Source organism: Macaca fascicularis, chromosome 1 (assembly GCF_037993035.2).
Source record: "Macaca fascicularis isolate 582-1 chromosome 1, T2T-MFA8v1.1".
In the NCBI taxonomy this organism is placed as follows: Eukaryota; Metazoa; Chordata; class Mammalia; order Primates; family Cercopithecidae; genus Macaca; species Macaca fascicularis.
Genome location: NC_088375.1, coordinates 105536354 through 105554966, shown reverse-complemented (window position 1 = coordinate 105554966; position 18613 = coordinate 105536354). Strand labels below are relative to the sequence as shown.

At 46.2% G+C, this 18613-nt stretch overlaps 1 non-coding gene and 2 pseudogenes across 1 annotated transcript; all 3 read left to right on the top strand.

Moving 5' to 3' along the window:
- Positions 1-18613, top strand: part of LOC123569411 (uncharacterized) — a 44734-nt pseudogene that overhangs the window by 3690 nt on the left and 22431 nt on the right.
- On the top strand, positions 4041-5223 carry LOC141407014 (uncharacterized; annotated as a pseudogene).
- On the top strand, positions 10746-10854 carry LOC123570927 (U6 spliceosomal RNA). Its single transcript, XR_006695155.1, has one exon. It is a non-coding gene; the product is annotated as a U6 spliceosomal RNA (small nuclear RNA).

Sequence of the window (18613 nt, the reverse complement as noted above, 5' to 3'; positions counted from 1 at the left end):
TTTCCCCAAGGATATCCACTTCTTAATCCCTGAAACCTATAAATATGATATGTTACATGACAAGGGAAAAATCAGGATGCAGAGGGAATTAAGGTTGCTAATCAGCTGACATTAAACTAAGGAGATTATCCAGGAACGAGCGCTCTGCAATGGCCCTCTTCAGTTTTACTTCTGTAGCTGCCCATGCTTGTGCTCATTTTCAGACAGTAGCTGAAAAGCATGTAAGCTGCTAGCACCATAGAAATCCGTCGAAGCTCCCTTTCTTCAAATTGGATACTTGTCGTAATACCTGTAGTAACCTCTTTGAATGCTCCAACAGTGCCTTCTTGTGTGAGATCACGCATTAATATTTAGTTTGGCAGTTCCGCTAGTTTGACATCCAGGAGTTTCTTCTCCCTCACTGGTACAGCCAACTCCATCTTGGGGTCCTGGTCTGATATAAACTTTTAAAATGAGGTTTCAGGCTGGGCGCAGTGGCTCATGCCTATAATCCCAACACTTTGGGCAATTAAGGCAGGAGGATTACTTGAGGCCAGGAGTTCAAGACCAGCCTGGTCAACATAGCAAGACCCCATCTCTACAAAAACTAAGAAAAATTAGCCAGGCCATGGTGGCATGTCCAGGAGTTTGAGGCTGCCATGAGCCATGATCACACACCACTGCACTCCAGCCTGGGCAAGCGAGCGAAACCCTGTCTCTAAAATGTAAAACAAAATAAAGTTAATTTTTTTTTTTTTAACTCTTGAGACAGAGTTTTGCTCTTGTTACCCAGGCTGGAGTGCAGTGGTGTGGCTCACCGCAACCTCTGCCTCCCGGGTTCAAGCAATTCTCCCGCCTCAGCCTCCTGAGTAGTTGGGACTACAGGCGTGTGTCACCATGCCCATCTAATTTGGCTAATTTTTGTATTTTTAATAGAGATAGGGTTTCGCTACATTGGCCAGGCTGGTCTCGAACTGCTGGCCTTAGGTGATCCACCTGCCTCAGCCTCCCAAATTCCTGGGGTTATAGACATGAGCCACCGTGCCTGACCAAGAGTCTTTAAAAATATTGACTAGGTGTGGCGGCTCATGCCTATAACCCCACACTTTGGTAGGCCAAGGCAGGTGGATCACCTGAGGCCAGGAGTTTGAGACCAGCCTGGCCAACATGATGAAACCCCGTATCAACTAAAAATACAAAAAAATTAGCTGGGCGTGGTGGCGGGCGCATGTAATCCCACCTTACTTTGGAAGGCTGAGGCAGGAGCATCACTTGAACGCAGGAGTTGGAGGTTACAGTGAGCCGAGATTGCGCCATTGTACTCCAGCCTGGGCAATAAGAACGAAACCCTGTCTAAAAAAATAAAATAAAATTATTTATCTTTTATTTTACTTTATTATTATTATTATTTGAGATGGAGTCTCACTATTGCCCAGGCTGGAGTGTAGTGCCACGATCTGGGCTCACTGCAACCTCCGTCTCTTGGGTACAAGCGATTCTCCTGCCTCATCCTCCCAAGTAGCTGGGATTACAGGTGCCTGCCACCACGCCTGGCTAATCTTTGTATTTTTAGTAGAGATGGAGTCTCACTGTGTTGGCCAGGCTGGTCTTGAACTCCTGACATCCTCAAATGATCCACCCGCCTTGGCCTCCCAAAATGCTGGGATAACAGGCGTGCGCTACTGCCCCTGGCCTTTTTTTTTTTTTTTTTTTTTTTTTTTTTGTGGGGAAGTCTCACTCTGTTACCCAGGCTAGAATGCAGTGGCGCAATCTTGGCTCACTGCAACCTGCACCTCCTGGGTTCAAGTGATTCTCCTCCTGCCTCAGCCTCCTGAGTAGCTGAGATTCCAGGCACCCACCACCATGCCTAGCTAAGTTTTGTGTTTTAGTAGAGCCGGGGTTTCAGCATGTTGGTCAGGCTGGTGTTGAACTCCTGACCTCAAATGTTCCACCCGCCTCGGCCTCCCAAGGGTTTTTTGTTTATTTATATATATATATATATATATATATATATATATATATATATATTTTTTTTTTTTTTTTTTTTTTTTTTTTTTGAGACGGAGTCTCGCTCTGCCGCCCAGGCTGGAGTGCAGTGGCCGGATCTCAGCTCACTGCAAGCTCCGCCTCCCGGGTTCACGCCATTCTCCTGCCTCAGCCTCCGGAGTAGCTGGGACTACAGGCGCCCGCCACCGCGCCCGGCTAGTTTTTTGTATTTTTTAGTAGAGACGGGGTTTCACCGTGTTAGCCAGGATGGTCTCGATCTCTTGACCTCGTGATCCGCCCATCTCGGCCTCCCACAGTGCTGGGATTACAGGCTTGAGCCACCGCGCCCGGCCTATTTATATTTTTTTATTTACTTATTTATTTATTTTGAGACAGAGTCTCGCTCTGTTGCCCGGGCTGCAATGCAGTGGTGCATTCTCGGCTCACTGCAAGCTCTGCCTCCCGGGTTCAAGCCATTCTCCTGCCTCAGCCTTCCGAGTAGCTGGGACTACAGGTGCCTGCCATCACGTATGGCTAATTTTTTGTATTTTTAGTGGAGACGGGATTTCACTGTGTTAGCCAGGATGGTCTCCATCTCCTGACCTCATGATTTGCCTGTCTCTGCCTCCCAAAGGCTGGGATTACAGGCGTGAGCCACCATGCCCGGCCTTTTTTTTTTTCTTTTTTTTTTTTTTGAGACACATTCTCGCACTATCACCCAGGCTGGAGTGCAACGGCGCAATCTTGGCTCACTGCAACCTCCCCCTCCCGGGTTCAGGCAATTCTACTGCCTCAGCCTCCCGAGTAGCTGGGATTACAGGTGCCCGCCACCATGCCTGACTAATTTTTTTTATTTTTAGTAGAGTGAGGATTTCACTATGTTGGCCAGGCTGGTCTTGAACTCCTGACCTTATGATCCGCCCGCCTTGGTCTCCCAAAGTGCTGGGATTACAGGCGTGATCCACTGCGCCTGGCCAGCTTTTTGTTGTTTGTTTTTTGTTTTTTACAAAAATGGGAACAGAAATTTTTTGAATTTGAGATTCTGTTGGATTTTGGAATATTTGTGTTATACCTGCTGTTTGAACATCTCAAATTTGAAAATCTGAAACCTTGGCCGGGCGCGGTGGCTCAAGCCTGTAATCCCAGCACTTTGGGAGGCCGAGACGGGCAGATCACAAGGTCAGGAGATCGAGACCATCCTGGCTAACCCCGTGAAACCCCGTCTCTACTAAAAAATACAAAAAACTAGCCGGGCGACGTGGCGGGCGCCTGTAGTCCCAGCTACTCGGGAGGCTGAGGCAGGAGAATGGCGTAAACCCGGGAGGCGGAGCTTGCAGTGAGCTGAGATCCGGCCACTGCACTCCAGCCTGGGAGACAGAGCAAGACTCCGTCTCAAAAAAAAAAAAAAAGAAAAGAAAATCTGAAACCTTAAGTGTTAACATGAGCACCTTAATAAAGTTTGGACAGTATTTCTTTCATAAACAATATTATTGATATTGCTAACTATTAATGTTAGAAATGAAAGTCGAGAAAGATAATTACCTGCAACATTAGCACCCAGAAATACCCAATTGCATTGGTATTTGTTTTCTTTTTAAGTTTTCATTTTTATGCGTCTCCACCTCAGAACCATAATCTAAATTTACAGTTAAATTCATAACGATACCTCAGTGGTGTACCATTGAGTCCTAAAATTCTAGAATGTTAATCCCAGTCGTGTGTGTACACTAACATACCTTTTGTGAAGTCTTTTGAAACCTATCAGATACAGCCTGGAGTCCATTTTGCTGAAGAGTATCTAGAATATCTGCTACCCTAACAAGCAATCATAGTCCCTTCCATAGTAGTTTAAGTTTTAAATTGTTCACCGTTCTAAGTAGTGTGATGAAATTTTGCACCACACTGTCCTGGATGTGAATCAACATAACCACGCCGTGTGTGCTGCCCATCGGTTAGTCATTGACATCATCAGCTTTTGACATCCAACTGTGGACATCGGCATGACTCAATGATTCAGGATCACCCAAAACAGATGATCCCCCTTCTTAGGCATAGTCAGAAGGTCGATATTAGCTACATCACAATTCCTAAGTCATTCACTGTACTCATCTTGTAAGCGTTTTGTCATCTCACATCAACACAAGAAGGGTGAGCACGGTACAATGAGATATTTTGAGAACAAGAGAGACTATATTCACATAACTTTTATATGGTATATTGTTCCGTTTTCTTATTGGTTATTGTTCATTTGTTACTGTGCCAAATTTATAAATTAAACTTGATTATAGGTATATACCTATAGGAAAACTGTGTGTGTGTGTTTGTGTGTGTGTTTATTTATTTAGTGATCAGTACTCTCTATGGTTTCAGGCATCCCCTGGGAATCCTGCAGTGGGATCTCCCGAGGATAAGGGGGTACTACTGTATTTCCTTCCTTCTTGCTTTCTCCATTGCAGAAGAGCTAATGCAGCTTTAAAAGCTGGGGAACTTTAAAAAGTATATATCGCGTCATCACTTGCACTGTTATCAGAATCGTAAACTACATGCATATTTCTAGCAAAAACACCTATAGGTACAAGACTGAGGTTGGCCAGACACGATGCTCACGTGTAATCCCAGCACTTTATGGGATGCTGAAGTGGGAGAATTGCTTCAGGCCAGGAGCTAAAGACCAGCCTGGGCAACATAGACCCCATCTCTATAAAAAAGTAAAAATTAGCCTTTCATGGTGGTACATGCCTGTAGTCCAGGCTTGTCGAACCTGTGGCCCATGGGCCTCATACAACCCAGGACTGCTTTGAATAGGGCCCAACACAAATTGATAAACTTTCTTAAAACATTATAAGCCTTTTTTTTTTTTTTTTGCGATTTCGTCGTTGTTGCTGTTTTAGCTCATAGCTGTTGGTGGTGTGTTTTATGTGTGACTCAAGACAATTCTTTCGACGTGGCCCAGGAAAGCCAAAAGATTGGACACCCCTGCTGTAGTCCAAGCTCCTCAGGAGGCTGAAGGCAGAGGATCGCTTGAGCCCAGGAGTTCAAGACTGCAGTGAGCGATGATACCACTGCACTCAAGCCTTGGAGACTGCAGGGACCCTATCTCAAACCAAACAAAAAAACCTGAGAGCTTGGAGAAGTTAGCACTGTTGAAGTTTGTGATAATCAGTAAATTTCAGAAATGCTTTACTTTTATAGCCCTAATGTTGCTGTAGGAATCCAAACCTGGGGAGATAGATATTAAGATGAGAAAATACAGTGTAAGGAATTCTGCTTTTTCTATCTGAAATTATGAAAACAACGAAATTACTCTTTGTGGCTTGGCACGGTGGCTTACGCCTGTAATCCCAGCACTTTGGGAGGCCAAGGCGGGCAGATCACTTGAGGTCAGGAGGTCAGCCTGGCCAACATGGTGAAACCTCATCTGTACTAAAAATACAAAAATTAGCCAGGCATGGTGGCAGACGCCTATAATCCCAACTTCTTGGGAGGCTGAGGCAGGAGAATCATTTGAACCCAGGAGGTGGAGGTTCAGTAAGCCGAGATCACGCCACTGCACTCCAGCCTGGGCGACAGAGTGAGACTCTCTCAAAAAACAAAAAAGAAATAATCTTTGTGAACCAAACTTTTCCTATGGGACTCAGGATTTAGTACAATCTCAACCTCAACACTGTTGACATTTGGGGATGGATCATTCTTTGTTGTGGGGGACTCTCCGGTGCATTGTAGACTGTTTAGCAACATACCTGGCCTCTACTCACTCGATGCCAGTAGCATCCCCCCCTCCCTCCTTCAGTTGTGACAACCAAAATGCCTCCAACCATTCATTGTCCCATGTTAGGGGAGGGGACAAAAGTCCCCCTGGTAGAGAACTACTAATTTAGAGAAAGATTACTGATCGTGAGGAATCAGTCTGGGTTTAGTAGAAAAGAAAGTCATGGCAGACTAATACATCCTTCTTGTTAGAATTCCTGAAATGGCTGGGCATGGTGGCTCACGCCTGTAATCCCAGCACTTTGGGAGGTTGAGGCTGGTGGGTCACGAGGTCAGGAGTTCAAGACCAGCCTGGCCAAGATGGTGAAACCCCGTCTCTACTAAAAATACAAAACTTAACCGGACATGGTTTCGAGCACCTGTAATCCCAAACTACTCGGGAGGCTGAGGCAGAGAATTGCTTGAACCCAGGAGACAGATAATTTTTTTTTGTTTTTTTTTTTTTGAGATGGAATTTCGCTCTTGTTGCCCAGACTGGAGTGCAATAGCATGATCGTGGTTCGCCACAACCTCCGCCTCCCTGGTTCAAGCAATTCTCCCACTTCAGCCTCCTGAGTAACTGGGATTGCAGGCATGTTTCACCACGTCTCGCTAATTTTGTATTTTTAGTAGAGATGGGGTTTCTCCATGTTGGTCAGGCTCGTCTCGAACTCCCGACCTCAAGTGATCGCCCGTCCTGGCCTCCCAAAGTGCTGAGATGACAGGTGTGAGCCACCGCGCCAGCCAAAAAAAGAATTCTTAGAATGGTAGATCAAAGTAATTCCGTTATTGGTATGTCCTCATTAAAGTTAGACATTTGATAATCTCACAGAGTGGATTTTTGGAGAAATGTATACTGAATGTTTAATTGGTTGAATAACCATACCCAAAGGCTACACGTTAGCAAAATGGGTTGAAGTTCCCCTAACCATGGACATCTAGGCAGTGGTTGTCACTGTTGGCTGCACATTGGAATGAGCTGGGAAGCTTTAAAAATATTGATGTCCGGGTCACTATCAGAGGCTGATTTAATTGATCTGAGGCACACTCTGGGTATCAGAATTTTTAAACTATACCCAAGTGGGCCAGACACAGCGGCTCACGTCTATAATCCCAGCACTTTGAGAGGTCAAGGCAGGTGGATCGCTTGAGCCCAAGAGTTTGAAAGCAACCTAAGCAACATAGTGAGATCCTTTCTCTACAAAAAAAGATACAAGAATTAGCTGGGCATGGTGGCACGCGCCTGTAATGCTAGCACCTGAGAGGCCAAAGTAGACAGATCACTTGAGCTCAGGAGTTTGAAACTAGCCTGGACCACATGGCGAAACCCTGTCCCTACCAAAACAAAACAAAAAAAAAACAAATACCAACTGGCCAGACGCAGTGGCTCACGCCTGTAATCCCAGCACTTTGGAATGGCGAGACTATCCTGGCCAACATGGTGAAACCCTGTCTCTACTAAATATACAAAAATTAACTGGGCCTGGTGGCAGGTGCTTATAATCCCAGCTACTAGGGAGGCTGAGGCAGGAGAATTGCTTGAACCCAGGAGACAGAGCTTACAGTGAGCCGAGATCACGCCATTGCACTCCAGCCTGGGTTACAAAAGCAAAACTCCATCTCACAAAAAAATTAAAATTAAAATTACAAACTGTAGCCAGGCTATGCTAGGTAATCTTATCCTGTTAAATAGTTGTATCAATGACTTGAATGAAATTGATATGGATATATTTTTTCAAATGTATACCTTTTGCAAAAATTTTAAAGGGTAGGTAATATGTTGGTGATTTTAAAAAACAAAAAGATCTTCAGATGTGGAGTGTTCTATTGGATCCTATAACAAAAAGAAGACATTAGGCTGCGTGCAGTGGCTCACGCCTGTAATCCCAACACTTTAGGAGGCAGAGGCAGACATATCGCTTGAGCCCAGGAGTTGAAGACCAGCCTGGACAACATGGTGAAACCCCATCTCAACAAAAAACACAAAAATTAGCCAAGTGTAGTGGCCCATGCCTGTAGTCCAAGCTACTTGGGAGGCTGAAGACCAAAGGTTGAGGTGGAGGTTACAGTGAGCCAAGATCACGTCATCACACTGCAGCCTAGGTGACAGAGCAAGACCTTGTCTCAAAAAAAGAAAAAGATAGGCCGGGCGCGGTGGCTCAAGCCTGTAATCCCAGCACTTTGGGAGGCCGAGACGGGCGAATCACGAGGTCAGGAGATCGAGACCATCCTGGCTGACACGGTGAAACCCCGTCTCTACTAAAAAATACAAAAAACTAGCCGGGCGAGGTGGCGGCGCCTGTAGTCCCAGCTACTCGGGAGGCTGAGGCAGGAGAATGGCGAGAACCCGGGAGGCGGAGCTTGCAGTGAGCTGAGATCCGGCCACTGCACTTCAGCCTGGGCGGCAGAGCGAGACTCCGTCTCAAAAAAAAAAAAAAAAAAAAGAAAAAGACGTTAGCAGAAAAACTGAGGAAATCCGAATAAAATCTATAGTTTAGTAAATAGTATTGTTCCAACTTTAATTTCTTAATTTTGATAATTGATAATTGTACTGTAGTTATATATATATATACACACACACGTATATATATAACATTAAGGAAAGCTGAATGAAGAGTGTAAGAAAGCTCTTTGTACTACCTTTGCAATTCATCTGTAAGTTTACATTTGTTTGTTTGTTTGTTTGCTTGCTTGCTTTCAAATAGGACCTCACTCTGTTGCCCAGGCTGGAGTGCAGTGGTGCAATCCTAGCTCACTGCAGCCTCGATCTCCTTGACTCAAGGAATCCTCCTGCCTCAGCCTCCTGAGCAGCTAGAACTACAGGCACAGGCATCCATGTTCAGCTAATTTTTTTGATTATTAGTAGAGATAAGATCTTCCTATGTCAGACTGGTCTTCCTAAGTGCTGGGATTATAGGCCTGAGCAACCGTGCCCAGGCTCCACTAATTTTAGAAGTTTTTGTTATGTTTTTTGTTTTGTTTTGTTTTGTTTTGTTTTTTTGAGACGGCGTCTCCTTCTGTCGCCAGGTGGGGGTGCAGTGGCGCGATCTCGGCTGACTGCAACCTCCACCTCCCAGGTTCAAGTGATTATCCTGCCTCAACCTCCGAGTAGCTGGGATTACAGGCACATGCCACCAGTCCCAGCTAATTTTTTTTTTTTTTTTTTTTTTTTTTTGAGACAGAGTCTCGCTCTGCCGCCCAGGCTGGAGTGCAGTGGCGCGATCTCAGCTCACTGCAAGCCCCGCCTCCCGGGTTCATGCCATTCTCCTGCCTCAGCCTCCTGAGTAGCTGGGACTACAGGCGCCCGCCACTACACCCGGCTAATTTTTTTGTGTTTTTAGTGGAGATGGGGTTTCACCATGTTAGCCAGGATGGTCTCGATCCCCTGACCTCATGATCCACCCGCCTCGGCCTCCCAAAGTGCTGGGATTACAGGCGTGAGCCACTGCGCCCGGCTTAGCTAATTTTTGTATTTTTAGTAAGGACGGGATTTCACCATGTTGGCCAGGATGGTCTTGATCCCCTGACCTCGTGGTCTGCCTGCCTCAGCCTCCCAAAGTGCTGGGATTACAGGTGTGAGCCACCATACCCAGCCTAATTTTAGAACATTTTTATAACCCCTAAAATAATCCTATCAGTAGTCACATTCCATTTCTCCCTCACCTACCCTCTGGCAACCACGAGTCAATTATATAATTAATAAGCAAATTCTGGACATTTCATATAATTGAAATCATACTATATGTGGTCCTTTGCAACTGGCTTCTTTTACTTTGTTATCAGGGTTCATTCACGTTATATCATGCATCAGAACTTTGTTTCTTATTGCCAAATAATATTCCATTATATTGCTATACCACATTATGTTTATTCATTTATCAGTTGATGAACATGTGAGTTTTTTCCACTTTTTGGCTATTACGAATAATACTGCTATGTACATTTGTGCACAAGTTTTGTATACAGATGTTTTCATTTTTCTTCTATACTTGAGAGTGGAAGTGCAGGTCATATGGTAACTCCATGTTTTACCTTTTGAGGAACTGCTGGACTTCTCCAAAGTGGCTTAACTATTTTAAAATTCCGACAGCAACATATAAGAATACCAGTTTGGGGCCAGGCACGGTAGCTCACGCCTGTAATCCCAGCACTTTGGGAGGCCGAGGCAGGCAGATTGCCTGAGCTCACGAGTTCGAGACCAGCCTAGGCAACACAGTGAAACCCCGTCTCTACTAAAGTACAAAAAATTAGCCAGGCGTAGCATCATGCACCTGTAATCCCAGCTACTCGGGAGGCTGAGTCAGGAGAATTGCTTGAACCTGAGAGGCAGAAGTTGCAGTGAGGCAAGATTGTGCCGCTGCACTCCAGCCCGGGTGACAGAGCGAGACTCCGTCTCAAAAAAAAAAAAAGGACCAGACGCAGTGGCTCACACCTGTAATCCCAGCACTTTGGGAGGCCGAGGCAGGTGGATCACGAGGTCAGGAGTTCAAGACCAGCCTGGCCAACATGGTGAAATCTCTTCTCTACTCAAAATACAAAATTGCCGGGCGCGGTGGCTCACGCCTGTAATCCCGGGACTTTGGGAGGCTAAGGCAGGCAGATCACGAGATTGGGAGATTGAGACCAACCTGGCTAACACGATGAAACCCTGTCTCTACTAAAAATACAAAAAACTAGCCAGGTGTGATGGCCGGCACCTGTAGTCCCAGCTACTCGGGAGGCTGAGGCAGGAGAATGGAGTAAACCTGGGAGGCAGAGCTTACAGTGAGCTGAGATCGCACCACTGCACTCCAGCCTGGGCGAAAGAGCAAGACTCTGTCTCAAACAAAAACAAAAATAAAAAAACAAAACAAAACAAAATTAGTTAGGCATGGTGGCACACACCTGTAATCCCAGCTACTCGGGAGGCTGAGGCAAGAGAATGGCTTGAACCCAGGAGGCAGAGATTGTGATGAGCCAAGATCGCACCACTGCACTCCAGCCTGGGTGATAGAGTGGGATTCCATCTCAAAAAGAAAAAGGAAAAAAAAACAGTTTTCTGCTCGCTTCAGCAGTACATATACTAAAATTGGAACCATACGGAGATTAGCATGGTCCCTGTGCAAGGATGACGCGGAAATTCATGAAGTAGCCCATACTTTTACTGGATAAAGAAAACGTGATACATATACACCATGGAATATTATGCAACCATAAAAAGGAATGAGATCATGTCTTTTGGAGTGACATGCATGAAGCTAGAAGCCATTATCCTCAGCAAACTAACACAGGAACAGAAAACCAAACACCATATGTTCTCACTTATAAGTGGGAGCTGAACAATGAGAAAACATGGACATAGGGAGGGGAACAACACACACTGGGGCCTGTCATTGGGGGTGTCAGGGGAAGGAGAGCATTAGGAAAAATAGCTATTGCATGCTGAGATTAATACCTAGGTGATGGATTGATAGGTGCAGCAAACCACTATGGCACACATTTACCTGTGTAACGAACCTGCACATCCTACACATACCCCAAAACTAAAAATTAAAATTAAATAACCACAGATCATCAATACTTGTACTTTCTCTTTTTTTGAGACTGAGTTCTGTGTCACCCGGGCTGGAGTGCAGTGGTGCGATCTTGGCTCACTGCAACCTCCGCCTCCCAGATTCAAGCAATTCTCCTGCCTCAGCCTCCCAACTAGCTGGGATTACAGGCGTGTGCCACCATGTCCAGCTAATTGTGTATTTTTAGTAAAGACAGGGTTTTGCCATGTTGACCAGGCTGCTCTCAAATTCCTGACCTCGGGTGATCCACTTGCCTCAGCTTCCCAAAGTGCTGGGATTACAGGCGTGAGCCACCATGCCAGGCTAATACTTGTACTTTCTATGAGTAAAAATAAATGAGTTCTTTGAACCTCAAAACAAAACAAAAAAAAGAGAAAATCTCAGTTTTTCCAGATCCTGTCCAACACATACATTGTCAGTTCTTTTGATTTTAGCCATTCTAGAGGATGTGAAGTGGTATCTTATTGTGGTTTTTATTTGCATTTTCTAGATGACTGATACTGTTGAGCATCTTCTCATGTGCTTATTGGCCATTTGTATAACTTTTATACTTTGGAGAAATGCCTACTCAAATCTTTTGCCTTTTTTTTTTTTTTTTTAATTTGAGGCAGAGTCTCACTCTGTTGCCCCGGCTGGAGTGCAGTGGTGCAATCACGGCTCACTGCAGCCTCAGCCTCCCAGACCCAGGTGATCCTCCCACCTCAGCCTCCTAAATAACTGGGTCCACAGTGGCACACTACCACACCTGGCTGATTTGTTAGATTTTTTGTAGAGAGCAGGTCTTATTATGTTACCCAGGCTGGTCTCAAACTCTGGGCATAAGCGATCCTTCTGCCTCAGCCTCTAAAAAGTGCTGGGATTGCAGGTGTAAGCCACTGCAGCTGGCTCTTTTGCCCCTTTGTATTTTATTTATTTATTTATTTATTTTATTTATTTAATTGTTTATTTTATTTTATTTATTTATTTATTTATTTTTGAGACAGTTCGCTCTTTTGCCAGGCTGGAGTGCAATGGCGTGATCTCGGCTCACCGCAACCTCCACCTCCTGGGCTCAAGCGATTCTCCTGCCTCAGCCTGCGGAGTGGCTGGGACTACAGGCATACACCACCATGCCCAGCTAATTTTGTATTTTTAGTAGAGAAGAGTTTTCACTATGTTGGCCAGGCTGGTCTCAAACTCCTCACCTCAGGTGATCCGCCCACCTCAGCCTCCCAAACTGCTGGGATTACAGGTGTGAGCCACCCGCCAGGCCCCGCATTTTTAAATTGAGATGCTTTTTTATTAAGTTGTAGGTGTTCTTTATATATTATGGAGATAAGTTCTACGTGATTTGCAAATACTTTCTCCAATTCTATGGGTTGTCTTCCACTTACTTGATGGTATCCTTTGAAGTACAAGTGTCTGATTTGGATAAAATTAGGTTATCTATTTTTAGTTTTTTGTTTGTTTTTTTTTTTGAGGCAGAGTCTTGCTCTGTCACCAGGCTCATGTGCAGTGGCGCGACCTTGGCTCACTGCAACTTCCGCCTCCTGGGTTCAAGTGATTCTCCTTTCTCAGCCTCCTGAGTAGCTGGGACTACAGGTGCACATAACTATGCCCATCTAATTTTTGTATTTTTAGTAGAGATGGGGTTTCACCATGTTGGCCAGGATGATCTGGATATCTTGACCTTGTGATCCGCCCACCTCAGCCTCCCAAAGTGCTGGGATTACAGGTGTGAGCCACTGTGCCCAGCCTATTTTTAGTTCTTTTGCTTGTGCTTTTGATGTTACATCTAAGAAACCATTGCCTAACACACGATAATGAAGATTTACTCCTATATTTTCTTCTGTAGAAAATTAGAAGTTAGGCCGGTCGCGGTGGCTCAAGCCTGTAATCCCAGCACTTTGGGAGGCCGAGACGGGCGGATCACAAGGTCAGGAGATCGAGACCATCCTGGCTAACATGGTGAAACCCCGTCTCTACTAAAAATACAAAAAAACTAGCCGGGCGAGGTGGCGGGCGCCTGTAGTCCCAGCTACTCGGGAGGCTGAGGCAGGAGAATGGAGTGAACCCGGGAGGCGGAGCTTGCAGTGAGCTGAGATCGCGCCACTGCACTCCAGCCTGGGCGACAGAGCGAGACTCCGTCTCAAAAAAAAAAAAAAAAAAAAAGAAAATTAGAGGCTGAGCATGGTGGCGCACACCTGTAATCCCATCACTTTGGAAGGCCAAAGTGGGTGGATCACCTGAGATTAGGAGTTCAAGACCAGCCTGACCAACATGGTGAAACCCTGTCTCCGGCCGGGCGCGGTGGCTCAAGCCTGTAATCCCAGCACTTTGGGAGGCCGAGACGGGTGGATCACGAGGTCAGGAGATCGAGACCATCCTGGCTAACACGGTGAAACCCCGTCTCTACTAAGAAATACAAAAAACTAGCCGGGCGAGGTGGCGGGCGCCTGTAGTCCCAGCTACTTGGGAGGCTGAGGCCGGAGAATGGCGTGAACCCGGGAGGCGGAGCTTGCAGTGAGCTGAGATCCGGCCACTGCACTCCAGCCTGGGCTACAGAGTGAGACTCCGTCTCAAAAAAAATAAAATAAAATAAAATAAAAAAAGAAACCCTGTCTCCAGTAAAAAGACAAAAAATTAGTTGGGCATGGTGGCAGGCGCTTGTAATCCCAGCTACTCGGGAGGCTGAGGCAGGAAAATTTCTTGAACCCGGGAGCGGAGGTTGCAGTGAGCCGCGATCCTGCCATTGCACTCCAGCCTGGGCAACAAGAGCGAAACTCTGTCTCAAAAAAAAAAATAGAAAACTCGGCCCCTGCAAGTTTTTGTGTTTTGTTTTTGTTTTGAGATGGAGTCTGGCTCTGTCTGGAAAAAAAAAAAAAAAAAAAAGAATGCTTGGGCTATTACAGGTTCAGGAGTTTGAGACCAGCCTGGTCAACATGGTGAAACCCTGTCTCTACTAAAAATACAAAAATTAGGTGTGGTGGCGTGCACCTGTAATCCCAGCTACTCGGGAGGCTGAGGCAGGAGAATTTCTTGAACCCGGGAAGCAGAGGTTGCAGTGAGCCTAGATCAGGCCACTGAGCTCCAGCCTGGGCAACAGAGCAAGATTCCATCTCAAAAAAAAAAAGAAAGAATCTGTTATTCTCGCTGGGTATAGTGGCTCACACGTGTACTCCCAACTACTCATGAGGGGCTGAAGTGAGAGGTTGCATGGCCAGCGGTTTGAAACCAGCCTTGGTAATGTAATGAGACCCTGACTCTAAGAAAATAAAAAAATAATAAAGGGCCAAGTGTAGTGGCTCACACCTGTAATCGCAGCATGTTGGGAGATGGAAGCAGGATGATCCCTTGAGCCCAGGAGTTTCAGACCAGACTGGGTAACATAGTAAGACCCTGCCCTGTCTCTACAAAAGCAATTAAAAATAAATTAGCCAGGTGTCAGGTGTCATGGTGTGCACCTGTAGTCGTTACTTGGGAGGCTGAGGTGAGACGATCATTTCAGCCTGAGAGGTCGAGGTTGCAGTGAGCCGTGATCACGCCACTGCACTGAAGTTTTAGCACACAGTCTTTGAGATACCTTTCTAAATTGGCACAGGCTGTTTCTGACTTCCTTCTGAGGTTACATTTGGCCTGTCTAGGCAAGAATACTTTTTTTATTGTTTGTTCAAAGAAAGATAACTTGGCCAGGCCGGGTGGCTCACGCCTGTAATCCCAGCACTATGGGAGGCAGAGGTGGGTGGATTGCCTGAGCTAAGGAGTTCAAAACCACCCTGCACAACATGGTGAAACCCCATCTCTACTAAACACCAAAAAATTAGCCAAGTATGGTGGCATGCATCTGTACTCGGGAGGCTGAGGCAGGAGAACTGCTTGATCCCGGGAGGCAGAGGTTGCAGGGAGTCAAGATTGTGCCACTGCACTCCAGCTTGGGTAACAGAGTGCGACTCTGTCTCAAAAAAAAAAAAAAAAAGTCTTCTTACATGCATTTGGAAAAGCTTCAAAAGACTATAAGCCAACTATTTGTCTCTGAGATTTGTTTACCTACATTTTATTTTATTTTTTAATTGTCTTTAACAGATGGGGTCTTGCTATCTTGCCAGGCTGGTCTTGAACTCCTGGGCTCAAGTGATCCTTACACCTTGGCCTCCCAAAGTGTGGGCATTACAGGCGTGAGTCACCTCACCCATCCGTTATCTACATTTTAAATAAAGTCTGTGGTTAGAAGCAGAACTCTTTTGTCTTGGAATAGCAGAGGCAGATAATGGGGAAAGCCTCAGAATGATGGCAGTTGAAAAATATTTGAGAAGTATTTTATTTTACTTTATATTTTATTATTATTATTTTTTTTTTTTTTTTTTTTAGACGGAGTCTCGCTCTGTTGCCCAGGCTGGAGTACAGTGGCCGGATCTCAGCTCACTGCAAGCTCCGCCTCCCGGGTTCACGCCATTCTCCTGCCTCAGCCTCCCGAGTAGCTGGGACTACAGGCGCTCGCCACCTCGCCCGGCTAGTTTTTTGTATTTTTTTAGTAGAGACGGGGTTTCACCGTGTTAGCCAGGATGGTCTCGATCTCCTGACCTTGTGATCCGCCCGTCTCGGCCTCCCAAAGTGCTGGGATTACAGGCTTGAGCCACCGCGCCCGGCCCTATATTTTATTATTATTATTATTTTGAGACAGAGTCTCACTCTGTCGCCCAGGCTGGAGTGTGGTGGCGTGATCTCAGCCCACTTCAACCTCCTCTTGAACCTGGGAGGGTTCAAGCAGTTCTCATGCCTCAATCTCCCAAGTAGCTGGGATTATAGGTGTGTGCCACCTCGCCCATCTAATTTTTGTATTTTTAGTAGAGATGGGGTTTCGCCATGTTGACCAGTACTCCTGACCTCAAGTGATCTGCCCGCCTCAGCCTCCCAAAGTCCTGGGATTACAGGTGTGAGCCACTGCACCCGGCCTGCAGAAGTACTTTAATGACATTTTTTAGAATTTTGTTTGTTTGTTTTGGCTTCCTAGTAGGCTGGAGATAATTATCATTCATCTTTAATTTTTACCATAATTTTTTTCTTTTTTTTTTTTTTTTTTTTTTTTTTTTGAGATGGAGTCATGCTCTGTCACCCAGGCTGGAGTGCAGTGGCACGATCTTGGCTCACTGCAACCTCCACATCCCCAGGTCAAGCGAGTCGCCTGCCTCAGCCTCCCGAGTAGCTGGGAGTACAGGCGTCCATCACCAAGTCCAGCTAGTTTTTTTTTTTTTTTGAGTCGGAGTTTCGCTCTTGTTGCCCAGGCTGGAGTGCAATGGTGTGATCTTGGCTCACCACAACCTCCGCCTCCCGAGTTCAATCATTTTTTTGTACTTTTTGTAGAAACAGGGTTTCACCATGTTAGCCAGGATGGTCTCAATCTCCTGGTCTCATAATCCGCCTGCCTCGGCCTACCAAAATGCTGGGATTACAGGCGTGAGCCACCACGCCCGGCCAACCATCAGTCATTTTTCATAGGAAACCTGTCCCTTACCTACCCTCCAGTTATAAGCAAAATGTTTAACTTGTATTCTGCAGAGAAGTGTTCAAATGACATAAAAAGACTGAAAGCAGAAATCAGTACTCAATTTTACTTTTTTTTTTTTTGAGACGCCCAGGCTGGAGTGCAGTGGCCGGATCTCAGCTCACTGCAAGTTCCGCCTCCCGGGTTTACGCCATTCTCCTACCTCAGCCTCCGAGTAGCTGGGACTACCCGCCAACTCGCCCGGCTAGTTTTTTTGCATTTTTTAGTAGAGACGGGGTTTCACCGTGTTAGCCAGGATGGTCTCGATCTCCTGACCTTGTGATCCGTCCGTCTCGGCCTCCCAAAGTGCTGGGATTACAGGCTTGAGCCACCGCGCCCGACCACCAATTTTTCATAGTATTAGTGGCATTCGGCCTCTTCTTTCAGAGTCCAGATTTGTATATACGCTGGAAAATAGAATAAGCAAACATTCCTCTCTTTTGTGTTGATTTGGCTTGTTGATAGGATTTTTTTCTGTTCGTTTATTTGTTTGTTTTTGAGATGGGGTCTCGCTGTCTGCCAGACTGAAGTGCAGTGACGTGATCTCGGCTCAGTGCAAACTCCGCCTCCCAGGTTCACGCCATTCTCTTGCTTCAGCCTCCCTAGTAGCTGGGACTACAGGCACCTGCCACCAAGCCCGGCTAATTTTTTTTGTATTTTCAGTAGAGACGGGGTTTCACTGTGTTAGCGAGGATGGTCTCGATCTCCTGACCTCATGATCCACCTGTCTCGGCCTCCCAAAGTACTAGGATTACATGCGTGAGACACTATGCCCAGTCGTGTTTGTTTGTTGGAAGGCAGAGACTCGTTCTGTCGCCAGGCTGGAGTGCAGTGGCACGATCTCGGCTCACTGCAAGCTCCACCTCCTGGGTTCACGCCATCCTCCTGCCTAAGCCTCCCAAGTAGCTGGGATTACAGGTGCCCGCCACCACGCCTGGCTAATTTTTTGTATTTTTAGTAGAGACGGGGTTTCACCATCTTGGCCAGGCTGATCTTGAACTCTGACCTCGAGATCCACCTGCCTCGGCCTCCCAAAGTGCTGGGATTACAGGGGTGAGCCACCACGCCCGGCTGCTTATAGGTATTTTAAAAGATTTTGAAATGTGATTTAGTCTAGGTTGTCTGCTTTAGGGTGAGACTTTTGACATTTCTTTCCCTCCTTACCCACCTATCTGCAACTTTGTTTTTGTTTTGTTTTTTGTTTTTGTGGAGGTAGGATCTCACTCCATTGCCCAAGCTGGAATGCGCTGGTCACTGAAGCCTTGAACTCCTGGGCTCAAGTGATCCTCCCTCCTTAGCCACCCAAGTAGCTGAGACTACAGGCACAGAACACCACGCCTGGCAAATTAAAAAAAAAAAAAAAAAAAAAAAAGGCCGGGCGCGGTGGCTCACACCTGTAATCCCAGCACTTAGGGAGGCCGAGACGGGCGGATCACGAGGTCAGGAGATCGAGACCCGCCTGACTAACACAGTGAAACTCCATCTCTACCAAAAAAAATACAAAAAACTAGCCGGGCGAGGTGGCGGGCGCCTGTAGTCCCAGTTACTCGGGAGGCTGAGGCAGGAGAATGGCGTGAACCCGGGAGGCGGAGCTTGCAGTGAGCTGAGATCTGGCCACTGCACCCCAGCCTGGGTGACAGAGCGAGACTCTGTCTCAAAAAAAAAAAAAAAAAAATTTTAGAGATGCAGTCTGGCCACATTGCCCAGGCTGATCTCCAACTCCTGGCCTCAAATGATTTTTTCTGGCCTGGGCTTCCCAAAGTGCTAGAATTACAGATGTGTGCCACTGCACCTGGTCCTTCCCCTTCTTCTTAAAGTATCTTGTTAT